The sequence below is a fragment of the Macaca thibetana genome, chromosome 2, assembly GCF_024542745.1.
Source record: "Macaca thibetana thibetana isolate TM-01 chromosome 2, ASM2454274v1, whole genome shotgun sequence".
In the NCBI taxonomy this organism is placed as follows: domain Eukaryota; kingdom Metazoa; phylum Chordata; class Mammalia; order Primates; family Cercopithecidae; genus Macaca; species Macaca thibetana.
In genome coordinates, this window is record NC_065579.1 from 9,104,856 (window position 1) to 9,123,082 (window position 18,227).

The 18,227-nt window shown below is 42.8% G+C and overlaps 1 protein-coding gene across 8 annotated transcripts in view; it reads right to left on the minus strand.

Moving 5' to 3' along the window:
• TPRG1 (tumor protein p63 regulated 1) overlaps positions 1–18,227 on the minus strand; it is a 219,753-nt gene that overhangs the window by 145,366 nt on the left and 56,160 nt on the right. For 2 of the 8 annotated variants that reach the window (XM_050776441.1, XM_050776439.1), the window contains exon 1: positions 6,891–7,152. The exons of 5 other annotated variants lie outside the window; for them this stretch is intronic. The gene's annotated coding sequence lies outside the window, so the exon portion shown is untranslated. Of the gene's footprint in view, positions 1–1,250; positions 3,976–6,890; positions 7,153–18,227 lie in introns of those variants that run through there. One more of the 8 variants, XM_050776412.1, reaches the window with a different exon arrangement.

An 18,227-nucleotide genomic window follows, 5' to 3' on the forward strand; every position in this document is an offset into this window, starting at 1 on the left:
GCCAAGATCGCGCCACTACACTCCAGCCTGGGCGACAGAGCAAGGCTTTGTCTCAAAAAAAAAAAAAAAAAAAAAAAAAAAAGAATATATAGAAGTCTGCCAAAGATTATGTAGCATTACAACCCACTGCATTTGTGGTGGTCCCAAGGGATGAATATTGGCACTGTCATAATAAACTCAAACAGACACACACACACACACGCACACACACGCACACACACAGAGGAAACATTTCCTTTCACAACTAAGAATGATATAACCTTTTGAGCATGAAAAGAAAAATGATAGCTAAAATTAGCATCTCAAAAAGTAAACTACATAATGACTGAAGATGAGATTTCCTTAAAACTGTAGAACAATGAGATATGATGATAGCTGTCACAAGAGAGGAAATTGCAGGAGTCAATTTGAAAGGATTTGGGGGTGTTTTCCCCATTGAGATTTGCTTTTCTACAAACCACAGTGTGACTGAAAAGCTAAAACACTTCCCCAGGGCCGCTGCCTCTGACATTTGGAGAGTGTCATTTAGCCCCAAATTAAAACCTGCTTATACAGAGATCTGGAGGATGTCTCAGGCTCCAAGTAGTCATCACTGTCTCATTTACCTATCACCTTTCAGTTTACAACTCCCCTTTACATACATGCCCTCATTTGTTCTCTAAAAACAGCACTGTTTGATGGGACCTATAGATCATTATAAAATTTCCCTCAAATGAATTCAAAAATAACCCTCTCAAACTGCCTGCAAAGAAATAATCACCTTTTGTTTGCCATTTAACAGTTCAGAAAGGCTTTTCACTTCTTTTGGTTTTTGGGGGTAAGGTATGACCTGCTGGGTTCTATAATAGAGGAAGAGGGAAGAAGGAATCAAATCTAATCTTGACCTTAGCCTGCTGATCCAATTGGAACAAATCACTTCAATTGACCAAGCCTCAGTTCACTAAGCTACCAAATGGAGAAAATTATACCCATCCTACTGCACTACAGGGCAGTTAAGATCAAAATCAATATATAGATAAGTATGTCAAGTGGCTTTATAGGCTAAAAAATGCTAGTCTACAAACCTTATCAACCCTGGACAGTAAGGAAGAACAGGGGAATTTCACATGGTAATGCAAAACTACAAACCTAAACCAAACTGCAAGTCAGTGGGGGAGGTGACCAGAAACTCAGCTTAGGGGACAGGAGCAATTGGTTCATAGAGGAACAACCCATCTCTGCAGAACCAGTGACAAGCCACTTGATCTTACCTGACTAGGCCGGTCCTCGAGGCTCTTCTTTCTCTTCCTGGACAAAGGGGGCTAGACCACAGATAGTGGCTAGGAGAGGTGTGATTGGCTCAGATAAAACCAGGCAAGGCAGCGCCCTGTGCTGTGACCCCACTCAGTCTGAATCTCACTTCACCAAGTAGGCTGAGAGTTACATTCTCACCCTCAAATAGTCAAATGAAAGGACTGAGGATGTTTACAGGGTGGAACTGAACCTGTCAGAGGCAGACAATTGGCTTTGTGGGTGGGGCCTTTCTTGTTCTACAATGACACACCTTTACCTCCTGTCGTCTTCCTCAAGAAGTCCTGCATTTTTCTGCCAACTCCCTCTAATACACATCCAGCCAAGGGAGCAGGAGCAGGAGCAGCCTACCATCCATTCCTCGATGGCTTCTGTATGCCTCCAAGTAGCTATAATAAAGCTTCAGCCTGAGGCCTACACTCCTATCATTAATATTCTTTATGATGGCTTGATGTATTGGATATTTGTGATTTTCAGCATCACTACCACTCTTGTCAAAAATGTAGAAGACATGGAGAGCAGTCTATCTCTGAAAATAAACACATGTACACACAGAGTCTCTGGTCAGCATTCCTATTAGGAAATGTACCACATGATATTGTCTCTATGTAAGTGTGTATCCTCCTCTGTAGATGGGGAGCCCCTTGAGGGCAGTGCTACATCTTATTCTCTCATATACTCCTCACAAAATCCAGCAGACAGTAAGTAAGAAATAGATACACATTGAATTAATGATGATCTATTAATTTCTATTTAGTGAATCCTGATCTGTCATTTAATGGCTTTGCAGCCTATGGCAAGTCATAATTTATCTTTCTGAGGTTTTTTAATTTTGGTTATCTGTAAGTTGAGAGTATCATTTCTCTTTCAGAAATGCAGATAGAATTTGAAAGGAAGCATATGAGAATAAACCTAGGATAAGATTTGACATAGCAACGGTGCTAAAAAAAATGAAATAGAATCTTAATGAACACATTCTGAAACCTAAGCAAGTGTGTTCTACATACAGAGTTGGTATAAAATAAAGTATGAACTGCACAAGTAGGTGGATTGCTGGAAGAAAGGAGAGCACAGAAAACAAAATGCTGTATGTGTATCATTGAATTTCAATTTTCTATCCTAAATTCTCTACTTCATTCAGCAGACTCTGGCCAAATCAGATTGTATCTGTTTGACGGCTGGAGGAACGGAGGTGCACTGACAAACTAGACTGGTTGAATTCCATTCTTTTAAAAGAAAAACAACTCATATTCACCCTTCAAAAAATGTTGTTCAAAGTTCCAGGAATAGTGAGGTCATGAAAAGATTCCACAGGAAATGAAGTGCAAACTGGCAACTTACCACTCAGGAGAGGTCACAGTGACCAAACTCACCCCCCAGGAGAGGTCACGATGAATAAACAGTCCTTTTACCTGCTTCCACCATGTTGGGGACATCATGTATACTAACTCAACAGTAGTTAACTGAGCAACTACCTTGCGCTTTCTCAGTTATCCACGTAGACAGGGATATGAAAATGAACCAAACACAGTCTCTGACATAAGGAGCTCAGGAAGATAAAATGTGTAAGTGAGTTAGCATTGCGCAGTACAGAAGATGATGAGCACCACAGACAAGATCATAACAGGTACTATGGCCATCCAGAGGAGGGAGCAACTCCAGGAAGGCTGCACAGCGGAGGAGGCAGCATTAGATCCGGGCTGTTAAGAAGAGCTAGGATTTCAACAAGCACAGATGGTAGAGTTGGTTATAAATGTTATTGGTGAGACGGACTCAGCCACAGTTACCTGATCAAACTGATTTATGTCCCCTCCCTAATGCAGACCCCAGGCTGAAAAGAGAGTTTTACAGAACTGGTATCTAGGTCACATCACTTAGATGCCGCAAAACTACAGGGCAATTAGAAATAATTGCGAGGCAAATACTGTTCCCACTCAGCTCCAAATGTCTTTATGATGGCTCAGGGTGGGGGCACAAAAGGCGGGAGGAGTGGAGACATGCTGGATCCCAGCCTGGTCTCTTAAGAGAAAGACTAAGCAATGCACTGCTGTTTGAAGTATGCGATTTTAAAGGGCAAGAAACTCTGTGAAAAGACATCAGTTGTTCACATGGCATCCATCTGATAATCGTTTGGTTTCCAGTGGCCACTGAACACTCCTCCCAGCTCATGCTGAGCTCCATCGTACTGCGGCCTGCAGTAACTGGGGCAGGAAACATAATACATCCAGGAGGGGCACAAGCAGTAGGAGTAATGCCACACGGAGAACCTCAGCTCCGGTCCCTGTTCAGCTGCTCACTGGGATCAGAGACGAGTAGCTGAGTTTTCCCCAAGCCTTGGTTGCCTCTTCTGTGCAATGGGAATTAGACTACAGATCCCACCAACCTCCCTGGGCTGTTGAGGTTGATGAGCTCCTGGAGGTGATAAGAGCTTCGTAAAATTCTAAGTATTGGTATGAATCTGAAGCAATACTATTACAGAACATATGGCTATATGTAAGAATTCATTTCATGTCTATATTTCCAGGCATAGCAAAGGCTATGTACAGATCTCCCAGTGGACAACATGCTCAACAGCCAAGGAGCAGGGAAGCACAGAATAATTTTACCAGATTGGCCCTCAGAGATCTTTTCTCTCTGTGTCCGGTCTCTTCTGTCTCTTCTATAATAGCCTTTACAGGTTGGGCCTGGTGACTCACGCCTGTATTCCCAGCACTTTGGGAGGCTGAGGCGAGCGGATCATCTGAGGTCAGGAGTTCAAGACCAGCCTGGCCAACATGGTGAAACCTGTCTCTACTGAAAATCCCAAAATTAGCCGGGCGCACTGGTGGGCACCTGTAATCCCAGCTACATGGGAGGCTGAGGCAGGAGAATCGCTTGAACCCAGGAGGTGGAGATTGCAGTGAGCCAAGATTGCTCCACTGCACTCCAGCCTGGGCAACAGAGTGAGACTCCATCTCAAATAAAATAGCTTTTACAAATTATTCTTCTTCCTCTTCTCATTTAGCTCTACTGTCTATGAGAAATAATGTATGTTGTTACTTATTTAGGTTAGGAAACACTGGTACGTTAGAACCCCTCTTCTGCCATTTTTCAGATGGGGATGAATGACCACACAAGCCAGCCTCCTCCCTAAACTCGGCAGGGCTGTTCTCTTACACACTGCCTGGGGCAGCAGATGGGCAGGAGGAAGTACAGGTGGCGTGGATCCTGGTCAGGTATGAACCAGAATCACCTCATGTCCAGGTCTCCCTCACAGTGGATCATGCAGATAAAAACTGGTACATAAACATGCATCACTGGGAGTAAATAGGTAGTGTCTACAAGAATCCCATATCTCAACTGCCCAGATAAACCCCTTGTCCCAGGAGTCTTTTGGGAAAGAGGAGTTCAATGACAATGAACAGATACTGGCAGCAGTTTTTGAAGTGAACAGGTACTAAGCAGTATGAATTTCCCCTTCTCTTGAGTTCCAATAGTACACAGCACACGTCACTAGTACTACCCTCTTATAGTTTTCCTCCCCAATATGCATCTGTCTACCCTCTTTAAAGATAAGGGCCATGTCTTAAACAAGACATTCTTTTTAGGACCTAGTACACTACAATGCCAATAGTAGGTACTCAAAAGATACCTACTTTGATGGATGGGTGGATGAGTGAAATGAATGAATGTATAAACTACTCTGTTTTCCTTCACAGCCCTACGAGGCCTCGCAGCTAGAGAGGTGACATTTCAGAGAGGGAGAAACAAAAAGCCCCTTCTGCTTTTGACAAGGGACTAAATTCAGCCCAAAGCATCTTTTTTTCTCTCTCTATTTACTCCGGACAATCTGTCCCTTATCAGATGAGCTCAAGGCTGGTTGGAAATATGCATATTTTATTTGAAAATATCTGCTTCCTCCAGTTTTGTTTTGCCACATAGACATTTGTCTGCTTTGCTGTATGTTGTGTATCAGATAGGACTCAGACAAACTGCTTTGGCTTCCTAAACTGTTTTGTTTTCTCCATTCATTTATCATTGATCTCATTTCCTTCCCTGCATCTCACTCTTATTTCCAAGTTCCAATTTTATCCGCAATGAAAGAGAACAATTTCATTGTTGCACAGGTTCACTGAGGGCTAAAAAGGGCACTGGCATGGAAGTTAGAAAGCCTAGGATCCAGTTCCCATTCTGCCACTAACAAGCAATGTGACCTTCAGAGGATCGCCTCTTCTAGCTTGGCCTCTATTTCTCCTTTGCAAAATAAAGTCTGCTCTTGACAGCCACAGAATCTAAGTGCAATACTTCGAGACTCTCTGGATACTAATCTGCTAACGTTACACCATTTTTCACATTCGTTACAGATAGGGAAGAATTCTCGTACGTTTTTGGCTTTGGTTTGAGACCCAGCGAGGGTCCTCCACTCCAGCTCCTCACCTGACTTTCTGATCCACCCCCGCCGAGAATGGCTTCATGGGCATGCAACCCGTGCAGTTACACAGGCCTGCAGGTAGACGGGCCTTGTGCTTGCTTTTGTTCTGCTGTTGTCATGTTGAAATTCTTAATAGTTCTTGAACAAGGAGCCTGGATTTTCACTTTGCACATGGCCTCACAAACCAGTCCTGCCCCTACTCTTATGCTTGTACTCCCCCAAAGCAAGAGAGAACTAAGAAAGAACCAGGAAAAGGAAAACAAGGGTGTACTTTGCCAGCCATTCATGGCAGGGAGAAGGACTCCCCACAAGGCAGAGCTTCACTTTGAAACTCCCTTCCTTACAAATACAAAGCAAAGACAAGACAAGGCGGGAGAAGGTGAAACTTGCCACAGTCTCCACCCCATCACCCTTCCCCGTCTTGCTGGATGGGAGGTCTGACTCATGCCTGGGGTGTGGCTCACCATTCCTGCTAAGCACCTGGGCCCCTCCCAGTTCACAGGGCTCAGGAGGAAGTATGGGTTACCCTGGAGTGGATGGGGAAACCATCCAGTCACCTCTCAATGTCACAGCGCTAGATGGAATCTCAGAGCAGACTCAGGCAACCATCACAGCCCACCTTCGTTAGAGAAAACACCGCGTCTGATTGGAGATGTACTGATGCCAGTTCACACCGTGAGCAGCTCCCACCTCTTCTTGGCATTAATTTTGGATTTTCTTCCCCTTTCTGCATCTTTGGGGTCCACAGGGGAAGAAGTTACTCCTCTGTCACACAAATAATAGTCTCACCCCCAGTTCAGTCACCAGCAGACTCGGATGCCCAGTATATGGTCGAATTAAATTGAAAATGACCCTGATATTTTAAAACCTCAGTAAGATGAAACTATTACCATTGAATTATTATTTTTTTCTTCCTACCTAAAATTCTTCTCCTAACAGCTTGAGTCATTTTACATGTCTCATCAGGGAAGAAATTAAAGAAGGAAGAAGAACCTTAACAAAATTTAAACATAAATGAAGAGCTAGTGATAAATTACAATGCAAATAAGATAGGCTTTTGAAATGCTGAGACATCAAAGAAAGTATGAGGGACACAAGTTAAGATAAAAGGTATTATGCATTTCTGTGTAGGCACCAGAGAGTTACCTCCCTAGTTCACTAACTCCCTGGGTGTGCTCGGCAAGTGTACCTTTAGGCAAGTTTCCCTCGGGATCCTTTGGCTTCCTTGTCAACAAATTAAAGCAGTTTGGACTTGCTCAAAGTGAGGTCTCTTCTAGGGTTGCCATTCTATGCTACTAAGTATCAAACTGTTATCACCTTCATGTCAGTGTCCCAGCTTAAGGAGTGATTTTTAAAGTAAGATTGCACTCTAGAACCTAAGTTGGCATGGCAACGTAATGAAAACAATGGAACAGCTCAATTCACAAACTTGAGTTCTGACCATAGGAGTTGAACCAGAGAGGAGGTCCCTATGGCACTCACCCATCAGTACAGTCCCTTGAATTCCCATCTGAAGACATTGAATGCTCTGTTCTCTTAGAATGTGAAGTTTAAAGGGAAATGGTGGACTCTAAGGCCAAGGCCGTATTATTGAGGGTCTGGAAGGCTTAGCTAAGAAGTTTATGTTTAATTTTCATCTTTGTTATGTTGTTGGGGACTCTCCTCAGTGATTCTGTCTTGACATTTGATGATTTCTTTTGAACTGGACTGCTCTCTGGGTTTCCAGAGAGCCCAGATCACCTGGGGAGAGGGAGGGAATCTTCCTTTTGTCTGTCTTAGTCCCTGACCAGTTACAGCCCTGCTTCTGTTCCTGTAGCCTAAGGGATTTTCCATATGGGTAACACTCAGTGGCCACCTGAATCACACTGTGAGCCGTTTCCACCTCTTGGCAGTAATTCTGGATTATTTCCCCCTTTCTCCATCTTTGGGGTCCACAGGGGAAAAACTTACTCCACTGTCAAATAATAGTTGTACCCCCAATGCAGTGACCAGCCTGAATCAAAGACAGGCCCAGAGTCCAGGGCTCCAGTATCAGCGTGGATCTTTATGCCAGGGCATCCTTTAGTGTCCAGAAAGAGCCTCTCACCCCAAAGACAGCATTTGATGCGCAGGTCCCTGGACACCTGCCTGAGAACCTCATATTAACAAATGTACATGCCCAGGCCCCTTGATTTACTGCATTAGAATCTCTGGGGGGTAGGCCTAGGAATCTCCAAGTCAACAAGCCTTGCCAGATGGCTGTTATGCACATAAAAGTTTGAGAACCAGAGTGTTACAGTTTCTCCATCTACCGTGACAGTCATTTAGAAAACTCCAACCCAGAATAGACCGTACAAAAGCTCAGGGGCGAGAACCTGTAGGGTGAATCAATCTTGCTGTACGGAAACGGCAGTAAAACCTGTGTGTCTGGAACATTGGGCGGCAGGCAAAGTGGAGGGTGTGGTAAGGTTAGAAGGCAAGTAATTTGTCCATGCATGACCCGCGATTCTTTCATTTTTACGTTGCTCCTCACTGTGTGATATAAACGTTCCTGGGTAAACTCTAAGTTTCAATACCCTCCATCCCAAATTCTCATAGCTGGATATCTGTACTCTGCTGACTTACTACAGGTAAAAGAGCTTCTTGCTTAACAACAGTCATAAGGGTAAAATGCACAGAGATGGGGGCTGGAGCTAACTACATTGTACAAAGGCCCAGAAAAGAGAAATCCTGAAAGCTTTTGTGAAGGAAAGGAGTTCAGCAAAGCCCATGCCCATTTCCAGGGACACTCTGCCACAGGAAGGGTGAGGACAAGCTCCAGCTCCTCAGAGTTTTCTTAAAGCACGTTTGGGACCCCAGGGGACATGGGAGCTGTGGAGGGAACCTGCCACACAACATGCCATATCCGTTTTCAGAGGGTGTCAACACCCTCCTTCCCACACCTGCTGTTCCCAAATATCACAACCTGATTTTTTTCTCCAACCTCCTGTCTTGATGATGATGATTAAATATTCATGGAATGCTGCGATGCCAGCATACTTTGTGAAATTTCAGATACCTTTTTTTTTTTAAAAAAAGGGAAGCTTTTATATATATTTTTAGCTTATTTCAATTTTGAAAAGAGGTAAAAATAATAACAAATGCAATGACTAGAAAAGTAGATAATGAACAAAGAAGCTAGTATCCTAGGTTTTCACAATCGTGTTTTAAGCCAAAAAGTGTCCCACTCTAAGACAAAAAGTAGGGTCCAGGCTTGGTGGCTCATGCCTGTAACCCAGCACTTTGGGAGACCGAGGTGGGTAGATCACCTGAGATCAGGAGTTCAAGACTACCCTGGCCAACATGGTGAAACCCCATCTCTGCAAAAATACAAAAATTAGCCAGGCATGGTGGTGGGCGCCTGTAATCCCAGTTACTCAGGAGGCTGAGGCAGGAGAATCGCTTGAACCTGGAAGGTGGAGGTTGCGATGAGTGGAGATCATGTCACTGCGCTCCAGCCTGAGCGACAGAGAGATACTCTGCCTAAAAAAGAAAAATAAAAGAAAGAGAAAAGAAAAAGAACAAAACTCAGAATTTATGAAACAAAGACATGAAGGAACAATTGTTCACCATATAAAAAAATCTTCTCTTTTACCATGAGTTCCATGTAAGTAGCAAAGTTCCCAAATTCATGCAAAATACAAGTAAATGTATGTAGATATCTATGTCTTATTTATTTGTTTATTATGCAAAAAGTTTACCTTATTTGAAAAAAAAATGCATATTTTTTGAGAACCAAAGACGATTAGCTAAAAGTATCATCTTATCCACTTGTTTTCAGAATGAGTCTCAGCAGGGGTCCCACCAATGTGCATCAGGGACTGCCCTGCTAGACAAGCAGGGCCAAGAGGGTAGAGCCAAAGGGTGCTCACTCCAGCCCAACCCCGGCAACCCCACTGCTATTCAGGAATATATTGGAGGTACCTGTAAAGTCGTGGAGAAGCCCTAATGGCACACATAGAAGCCTAATTCCTTAATTTTACATTCTGGGAAACTAAGGCACAGAGGAACGTGACTGCTGCAAATTTCCTTTTCACTGGAACTTGTTGCCCCATAAAAGTCATCATTTTATTAAAGAAGCAGGTTTATCGCCTATGAATGTTAGGGTTTTAAGCCTAAAACTGGTAAATCATCACAATAACCAAAACAATTGGCTATAACAAACTTGACATTTTTAAAGGTCTTCAGATTAGCTGGCCTGTGTCAGAGTTGATCACAGTTCTGTCTTGAATCATAACACAAATAACTTGAGCTAACACATACCAAAATTGTATTGAAAATACTAACTAAAGCAAGGTGTTATCAAGATGAATCAATGCCTCAGACAGAAATAGTCAGAGAAAAAATTAAGAATCCCATTTTTTTTGTTTTGTTTCATTTTTTGAGATGGAGTTTCTCTCTTGTTGCCCAGGCCGCAGTGCAATGGCACCATCTTGGCTCACTGCAACTTCCACCTCCTGGGTTCAAGCGATTCTCCTGCCTCAGCCTGCCTAGTAGCTGAGATTATAGGCACCCGCCACCATGTCTGGCTAATTTTTTGTATTTTTAGTAGAGACGGAGTTTCACCATGTTGGCCAGGCGTGTCTCGAACTCCCGACCTCAGGTCATCCACCCGCCTGGGCCTCCCAAAGAGCTGGGATTATAGGCGTGAGCCACCACGCCCGGCCTAAGAACCCCATGTTAAATCAACTTGCATCTTAAATTTATTTCTAATTATTTAGCAAATACTTATGCAGTGCTTATCATGTGCCAGAAACTGCCGTAAACCCCTTATAAATATTAATCACTTAGTTTCTACAACAACCCTCTGATGAAGGTACTATATATTACTGAAATTTTATAGGTGGGAAAATTGGGCACAGGGAGAGATCTGGTTCTCTCTCCGAATTTCCCCACTTGTATCTTATGTCTAGAGTAACCTGGATTAATCTGGTTTTGAATGATCCCCCAGGGGTTTCTACCTCTGTCTTTAGCTTTACCGTCCTTTTAATTTGGAACATGAAATGCTGTTTTTCTCTCTCTTCCATACCAGCCATCAAAGACCCACATGCTATTATCTGGCTGTTACTAGAGCCAGATGTAAACCCCACCACTTCCAAATTTTGATAGCAACTCATTGTATCTTCGTTGTCATATTACTTACCCTCCTCCTCAAAAAAGGCTTTCAATGTTTCCTCATTGCAAATCAAACTGAGTACAAAATTATTATCCTGTCATTAAAGACTTGTAACAATAATGTTTCATCCTTATTCCCCATTGTTTCTTGTTGCATATCATATTCTCCAGCCAAACTAAACCATCAGCATTTCCCAAATATGTCTCACAAGCTGCCACACCCCTGCTTTTGTTAGAATGGTCCTTCTTTGGCCAGGTGCGATGGCTCACGCCTGTAATCCCAGCACTTTGGGAGGCCGAGGCGGGTGGATCACGAGGTCAGGAGATCAAGACCAACCTGGCCAAGATGGTGAAATCCTCTCTGTACTAAAAACTACAAAAAAAATTAGCCAGGCATGGTGGCAGGTGCCTGTGATCCCAGCTACTCGAGAGGCTGGGGCAGGAGAATCACTTGAACCCGGGCAGCAGAGGTTGCAATGAGCCAAGATCACGCCACTGCACTCCAGCCTGGGTGGAGAGAGTGAGACTCCATCTCAAAAAAGAAAGAAAGAAAGAAAGAAAGAAAGAAAGAAAGAAAGAAAGAAAGAAAGAAAGAAAGAAAGAAAGAAAGAAAGAAAGAAAGAAAGAAAGAAAGAAAGAAAGAAAGAAAGAAAGAAAGAAAGAAAGAAAGAAAGAAAGAGAAAGAGAGAAAGGAGAGAGAGAAAGAGAAAGAGAGAAAGAGAGAAAGAGAAAGAGAGAGAGAGAGAGAAAGAAAGAAAGAAAATTGCCTCTTCCTAGAGTCCTTCCCCATCACCTCCACATAGAGAAAGTTTTCACAGCCTCAAATATTCTGTTCTAAAGTTACCTCCTCCATGAAGCTCTCTCCATTTCTCTTCACACCTCCACCATTCAGAGGCTACCTGCCTTCATCTTGACCCTCCATATCCTTTTACCTTTTTCACAGCACATGCACTATCTGCCTTACAATATAGTTATTTCTAGATTATTGTCATTCCCTGATTAATCTGAGAGCTCTTTGACAGCAAGAGCTGTCACATTAGTCACTGAAAATACCATTATTGCTGGCATGTAATAGATATTTAATAAACATTTCATAGAATGATATAAAATGAAGTGGATAAAGAGTGAAAAAATGGATAAAGGTGTAGGCACAATTATTTTCTTTAGAACCTACTGCCAGGCTTTTGGGCCTGGGGGATGGTATATTTTGTACAGGTTTTGCACCCAGGAAAGGTAGTTGCTGAGAATGGTAAGGCAATGTGGACGAGAAGAACAAAACAGAAGAACTTACTACTTATTAAGCTAGGAGGCAATAAGCACTCTAATATGCATGTAATATATTTGAATCTTTTGGTTTTTACAATATTTCTCCATTTATGGCAGAAGAAACTGAGGAGAAACAAGTGAATAACTTGCCCCAAGGCCACAGAGATAGTCCAGTTCTGAAGCTCCTTTCCATGACATATTGCTTCCATAACAAAAGAAAAATGAGAGAGGCCATGCCTGTTCCCTCCAGCCCTCGCCCCCATGATAATTCTATACTCGATTACCTCTGCAGTTGTGTGTAATAAAAGACAATAAACAATGTATGCTAACACTTCCTAAATGCCTATCACTTACCAGTGAATTAACAGGTACTTCACATCATCCTAAATTCTCCTGATCATCCCAGGAGGCGGCCATTACGATTCTTATTACAAGGAAGGAATACAATGAAGTTCTGTGTCCAGGCCATGCCACAGGGCAAAGCCAAAAATCCAATCCAGGCCATTATGAGGTACCCTTTCAATTTTGCCTCATTGCCTCTTCTCCACAGATCCTAGCCATAAGTGGCATATAAGAGATTCTCAACAGCAACAACAACGACAAAAAAAGAAAGAAAGAAAGAAAGAATGAATTCATTACTACCTTGAATATGAAGAACACGCTAAGTATTTTCCGTGTGATGATCTAAATTTTCATCCCCCAGAGAAGAGTATCCTTGGAAACAGGTCTGGCAGGTAAACAGGGCGGGGCAAGGCCAGCATTCCAACACTCCCCTCTGAGCTTTTGCCTTTCCCTGGAGTGCTTTGATTTTGATTCCTGTTGCCACCACCAAGCCTAGTCCCTATCTCCCTGGGTTGGGGAGTTGGGTTGGGGAGGATGAGAGAGAAACACTATCTCTCCTTTCTTCTGAGCTCGAGGTAAACATAATCTTTTTCCTTGTTTTCTTTTGCACAACTGAGACAGGCTGACACATTCAAAATGAAATTTACTAAATGCTGAGAAAAACCTAAATGGAAGTAAAGAAAATTACAACAGCACAAAATAGATGACTGATCCCGAGACTTCTAATTAAAGTGGAGGAGGGATTTACTAAGCACCAAATTTTATCACATCTTTCCCCAGCCAAAAATTATCTTAAATCATCTAAATCACTTGCAGAGGGTTCTTCCCTCCTCACTGCCATGTGAGATCATCTTCCCACTGTGAAGAAGAAATCACCCAATCAAATCTCTAGTCAACCCGACAATTGACTGGGATCTTTTCATTCATTCCACGTTTCTCCTTCAGAAGAGTCAACTGAGGACCCTTCCTCCCAGAGGTGCTGACATCCTTAAGCTTCGAGGAGGGCTGCAACCCATCTCAGTTCAGGCTAACAGCTCTGCCCACTTCCTCTTTAGCATTCAGTTGATGCCCCCCCGACCACCCACACACCATCCACCATACAGGCCTTCCTTTGGAATTTGAATTTTAGGATTTATTATGAGATTAATCATAGAGTGACAATCTCTGAGAAGGCCACCCCCTCACACACACACTTCTTTGAAATGCTTGTGAAAACTGATGACAGTGGATCTTTGCAGCACACACACACACACACAAACACATAAATACTCCATCAAAGCATCATCTACCTCAAAAACATTCACCCCAGGACTGTGCATATGAATCTGCAGTGCCTGAAATAGGAAACAGGTGCCCAACTTCTCATTTCCCATTCCACACTGCACTCCTAATACCAAGAACAACATGCCAGAGAATTAAACCACGCCAGCCACTGAAATCAGATCATTCCAGTTTGGGACTCATGGCTGACTTCAGATTGCTAGTAATAACAAGAACACAAAATTAACAACATCAGTATGAACAAACATTGCTGCTTTAGATAGTGCTGTACTCTATAGTTTATATGGGAGTTGTACAAGATCATAAGGACAGGGGATATGACTGTCCTTCCCTCTTCCCAACTAACTCCTTCAGAATCATCTCTCACTTTCGCCTCAATTATCTGTCTCTTATCATCTTGACATAACATGCTAGTTTATGCATCTTTGCCATTACCTATCTTATTCCCTGTACCTGACATGCCACCTCCACTTGGTAGGATATGCCACATACCTGAGACCTCTTCCTTGTGAAACCTGTCATAATTCCCAGAGTTGGGTCTGCTCTTGCATTTCTCTTCATTTTAAAACCTGAAAAAAATAATTTTTTATGTGTATGGCTTAAATGAATTATAATGTTAAACTTTTTACAAGTTTATTATGATTTAGCATTGAAACAAAAAGTTGTGAAAACAAAATGGCACAAACCCAGGGCAGCAGGGTGTACATGTGGTGTGAGAGGAACACACCTTCATGATCATAGGTACCACTGCCTGCTACTCCAAAGAAAATCCTGGAGACAGCAAATGTCACTTTTTCAACAGCTTTCAAAATAATTCTTCTTAAGAGGAAAATTGCCTTTGTCTGGGGCAAAAAGACAAAAAAAAACAAACAAACAAAAAAAAAACTTGATGAGCTCTTTGGATAGAAAAGTAGAAAAGGTACTTTTGAGGACAGCTTCAGACAAGTAGGCAAAACAACAGTGGTAAAATGAGAGCAATTTTGTTTTAGACCTCGGATGAGGGAGTGCAAAAGGAAAACAGAGCTATGAAGTGAAGGAAGGAAACAGAACCCAAGATGAAGACAAACTGAACAAGATGGGCTGGGGACGGTGAAACTCCAGAGTCATGGAAAGGCTGAAGGAAATTTCAAGAACAGTGATGTCTGTTCTTCCCATTGCAATTTTTTTTTTTTTTTTTTTTAAGATGGAGTCTTTCTTTGTCACCCGGGCTAGAGTGCAGTGGTGCGATCTCAGCTCCCTGCAGCCTCAGCCTCCTGGGTTCCAGCGATTCTCCTGCCTCAACCTCCTGGGTAGCTGGGATTACAGACACACACCACTATGCCTGGGCAATTTCTGTATTTTTAGTAGAGATGGAGTTTCGCCATGTTGGCCAGGCTAGACTCGAACTCCTGATCTCAGGTGATCTGCCCGCCTTGCCCTCCCAAAATGCTGGTATTACAGGTGTGAGCCACTGCACCCGGCCCCATTGCAAGGTTTTAAAATGCTTTAGATCCCTCAACCTTCAGTTCCTCCAGCTGCATAAGGAGAATAATAGTGAAACCTAGTCCACAGGACTGTGTGGGGCACTAAGTAAGTGAAGCAGGGTAAGAGCAGTTCAAAAGCCAGGAAATAATGATGGTTTCTATTTCCTGTCATAATTGGTTTCAGGGGTCCTCCAATGGTAAGTGACTATGATGTCAACATTCAGTATCTTTTTGACTGTAAAAGATTTGGCCAGAATCTTTGTTTGATAAATGTGCCTCCCTGAGAAGCAAAAGAATGATGCAACATATATAAAGTCCCACAGTAAATAACATCCTACCAGGACGCACTTGCTAAATGCACCTGCTTATTTATTTAAGCCTTCATTTGTCTCTACAACATACATTGTATAATACTCAGTACCAGTTGTTCAGTCTTGTGCTATTAGACAGGCCAGATTTGCTACAGCCAGAAGGAGAAGGAAGGAGGGAGTCGTAATAACTCCTGTCACATGGATCCTGCAGGTCCCAACTCATCAGCGTGGCCTAGGAAGGAGGACAGAGAGGGCATTCATACCACAGTTTTGCCATCCTCCTGGGAGGCAACAGCATGGTGTTCTGTTTTGTGTTTTATTTTCATGGAAACTTCCTTCAAGAGGGTCAAGGATGCTTGCTACACTCCCTTAACAGATTAATCGCTTCCTTCTTTGCTTTTGCTGTTCTTCCTTGTCTTTCGCCAAAAGCATCATTAGGCAAACCAGAACAGAAGGTGGCCGGAACCTGGCCTGTGTGTCTGCCTCACAGAGCTCCAAGTCAGAAGGAGAGTGCCCCTCACTGAGCTCCTGGCATTCGATGTTCAGTCTGGAAAGGAAGCGTGACCATCTGCCTTGGACTCTGTCGAATGGAGCCTGTCCTCACTGCTCAGTCCCATGGACATGTGAGTCATTGGCCACTTGGAATAGAAGTAAGATCTCTAACTGCATCCTGAGCAATGACAGGTCTGGGGTCAGAATAAAGACCAATAGGACAGCAGGGAAAAGAAGGCAGAAGAAGTAGGTCAGTGCCTGCTCCTCAGGACCTGAGACAGAACAGTGCTGAGACCTGGATGGCTTAATGCTCCATCAAGCTTCTCTCTAAGACGCATAACAAATAGCAAGGAGAAGCAGCCCCAAGAGGGCTCTTTGAAAACACTGGCTCTAGCACACTCAATTTACAGACAGGGAAGCTGAGGCTCAAAAAGAGAGAGTGACAGCAGGTGAACAGCAAAGCCAGTCAAAATCAGGTGCTCCAACTCCCTGGCATAGCTTCTTTGACTACAATAGTATGACTTTTGTCACTGGCTAAGGATAACCAAAGCAGTACTATGGTCGTTGGTGACTGTTTCAGTGATTATCAGTTTAAGGAATCAATTTCTCAGCCTGAGGACCCCAGTGACAGACCATTAACAAGCCTCCAGATAATACAGCTTACATCAAAACAACTTTTATTTCCTAGACATTTTCTCAGCTGTGCCTTAAAATAAGAAATATATGTCTAATTTCATCGAGCTCTGTGCTGCCTGCTACCATCAAAGAACAACGAGGAAATACTGATAGATAGAGGCTGCAAAGAGGGTGTAAAATTAGGGGAAGAATGATGACAGTGGACGTACCCATCTGACCAGCCAAGCGGGTACATCTCCTGTGAATTTTGTCCTGGTTTAGCCTCTTAGCATAGCCAGAGCAGAGCAGAAAGGGTATCGCCAGGGGCTTGGACTTAAAGCCACCCCAAACAGGTCTTCACCAGTAAAAGGCACTCCGTCCTTCCAGCTGCTCTTCACAAACTTGTAATGTTATCCTTGACTCTCTCTGCATCTCATCCATGGGTAAACATCACTGACCCTAACTCCAAAAGCCACGTGTTTGTTTTCTTTTGCTGCTGGAACAAATCACTCCAAACACAGGGGTTTAACACAACGTAATTTTTTTTATCTTAGAGTTCTGGAGGTCGGGCATCTGTAGGGCTGTGTTCCTTCTAGAGGGTCTAAGAAAAAAACTTTTTCTTTGATTTTTTCGGCTTCTAGAAGCTGACTACATTCTTTGGCTCCTGGCTCCTTCTTCAGTCATCAAAGCCAGAAGCAAGCATAGCACCTTTTCTGTGTCTGTTTCTTCCATCTTCACATCACCTTCTCTCTTTCTTTTTCCTTTCCAGCTTTGTTGAGTTACAATTGATAAACAAACATTGTATGTATTTAAGGTGTACAGCGTGATGTTTTCATATAGGTATGCTATGTGAAATGATTGCCACAATAAAGCTAATTAACATATCATCACTTCTCATAGTTACTTTTTGTTTTCTGGTAAGACTATTTAACATCTACTCTCTTAGCTAATTTCAAGTATACAATACAGTATTATTAACTATAGTCACCATGCAGTACATGAGACCTCCGAATTTATTCGTCCTGCATAACTAAAACTTTGTACTCTGACCAACATCTCCCCATTTCCCTCACCCCCCAACCCCTGCTAACCAAATTCTACACTCTGTTTCTTCTAGTTCAATTTTTTAAAGATTTTACACATAAATGAGATCAGGCAGTATTTGTCTTTCTGTGCAAGGCTTATTCCACTTAGCATAATGTCCTCTGTGTTCATCTACGTTGTTACAAATGACAGGATTTTATTCTTTTTTAAGACTCGATAACATTCCATTTTCTCTATCCATTTATCTATCAATGAACGCTTTCACTGTGGCCATATCCTTGACCCTTGCCACTTCCATACTTGGCTTCTATGAATAATCACCTTCTCTGTTTCTAACTCTGCTTGTTTTTTCTTATAAGGACCCTTATGATTATGTTGGGACCACATGGATAATCCAGAACAATCTCCCCATCTCAAGATCTTTAACCACATCTGCAAAGTCTTTGCCTTATCAAGTTTCAGGAATTAGGACACAGACATGTTAGGGGCCATTCTTCAGCCTGCAACGTAGCAACAATACTATTTTTCAGTACCTCCACAGCTGCCACCCTAATCCCAGACTCTATTACCACTTACTTA